Genomic DNA, 2389 nt, shown 5'->3' on the forward strand with positions numbered 1-2389 from the left:
CAATAACTGATTTTCTAAAAGCAAGTGTTTTGCACCCTGCTTGGGAGAAGGTGTCTAGCTTAAGCACTGTGACAAAGAACTATTGGGCACAATGGGACCAGTTGAAGCTTGAAGATGGTATTCTTGTCTGGAGATGGGTAAGTGATGACCTGGCAAACAGTTATACCGAGAAAGCTATGGGAAGTTGTGCTGCGTCAATCCCATGATAGTTTAACAGGAGGACATCTCAGAGTTAAGAAGGCATTGAGTCACCTACGACAGAGATTTTACTAGATAGGTATGAGGCAAGATGCGGAAGAATGGTGCAGGACATGTTGTGCTAAAAGGGGACCCAAGCATAAGAGACGTGCTCCAATGAAGTTATATCAAGTTGGCGCACCAATGGAAAGAGTAGCCAATGACATTGCTGGTCCTTTGCCTCAAACTCGTGTTGGAAACAGGTACATTTGTGTAGTGATGGATTATTTCACCAAGTGGCCTGAGGCATATGCAATACCAAATCAGGAAGCTACAGGACAACGCCACTTCACATACAGTCTGATGGGATGGTAGAAACGTACAATTGGACTGGAATTGACAAAGTTTTGTAATAGCCGCCAAGATGACTGGGATGTCTTACTCCCTCAACTGTTGATGGCCTATAGAACAGCAGAGCTGATGTTTGCCCAGGTACTTCAATTACCAGTGGACCTGATAACAGGACGCCCACCTTATGAAGAGTTGCCTGAAAATGTGTCAGAGTTCGTGCAAGTGTTATATGAAAGGATGGATGATATTCTTCATCAAGTGCGGTCAAACTTAAAAATGTCTGCTGATTCGATGAAGCTATATTATGATAAGAGATCTACTGAAGTCAGCTTTGTATCAGGAGACAAGGCGTGGTTGTATAATCCCAGGAAGACCAAAGGGAAGTCTCCTAAGTTGTCTTCTACATGGGAAGGTCCATATGACATAGTGGATCGTCTCTCAGACGTGACTTTCCGAATAAAATGTAGTCAACGAGGTAAGCCAAAGGTGGTGCATGCCAACATGCTTTGGTGTTATCATGGTCCAGAACATTTCAGTTGGAACGAAGTGAACAACAGAACAAATAACGCTGCTGAAGACGTGTCACCTGAAAAATCCACTGTTGAAGAAGAAACTCTACCCGGTTTTGAGAAGGGAAACAGTGAAGCCCTTGATGACGTTACTACCACTAATGTGACTGTTACCGATAATAGGACATTTCCTGATGGAGCAGATGAACCCCACGTGAAGCAGAAGCCAACGAGATGGAGACCAGTACGGAAGAAGATATGTCCGTAAAATTAAGAGACTTTGTTGTATTTTAATTTTGTGTTTGTAAATTCTGTACATTTAATTAAGTTATTGTTAATTATCTATTGGTTTAATGTAAGAGGCTATTGTTCGGGACGAACAAGACTAAGGAAGGGGCAGTGTTACGACAGTGGAAGTCACGTGACGCTGGTAACATGTCATAAGATTCTCGAAGGATCTTGACTTTTCCTGGCAACTCTAGACTTTTATAGGCCCCCTCTTTTTTTGTATATAAGCCCGGCAAATAAAGCGGAGAAATAATTGCAGATAGATAGATAATTGAGTCAAGCAAGCGGTGGTGACCATAAGTAAAGTGCGTGAATCATTGTGAATTATAGCATGTGTTTAATTTAAAGTGATTGTGGAAATTCTGTGTATTGCAAAGTTGTAATGAGAAAGAATAAACTCGTTTTATTTAAGAAAGGACTTGTATCGCTGAAGTTCCTCGAAAATAATTTATACCGGAAATTAACAAACGAGCAGTATCCAAGTGGCGTTGTTTGTGCTTCCATATTTAATACTTTTTTTAATGTTCAGGAAAACTTTTTTCAGTTTCACCCATACAGTCATTCTCACAGCCTTGTTTTTTATTTTCTGGTGTTATTCTATTTGAAGTTATGCTATTTTTAACGGTGTTTGGATACTTGTCAACATGAATGGTGTGCGGATTATAATTGTGCTGGTCATTAGAATAAATTAATTTCACATTCACGGTAGGACTGATAAGTTATGGGTGAATTATGAGTGTATTGACCCGTTTTCATTTAGACATAATTTGTTAACTTGGCAATTTATATGGTAAAAGAAAGTTAAACGACCCCCCCCCCCCCAAATTCTTGACAAGTCGGTACCTCTGATAATGAGTAAGTGTACCTATAATTGACATAACTAAGGTTTGCAGGTTACACATAAAGGAAGCACAATTTCCCTGTTCTCTTCACCTCCACTCTGTAACTTTTCCGAAAGATGTCACCTGTTTTAAACACTAGCACCATTACAAAGTAGTGTGTTAATAATGGCTGGAGACGGCTTAAATGGGTAATGAAGAAAAACTTTAATATAAGTTTAACAT

The sequence above is a fragment of the Limulus polyphemus genome, unplaced genomic scaffold, assembly GCF_000517525.1.
Source record: "Limulus polyphemus unplaced genomic scaffold, Limulus_polyphemus-2.1.2 Scaffold1825, whole genome shotgun sequence".
In the NCBI taxonomy this organism is placed as follows: Eukaryota; Metazoa; Arthropoda; class Merostomata; order Xiphosura; family Limulidae; genus Limulus; species Limulus polyphemus.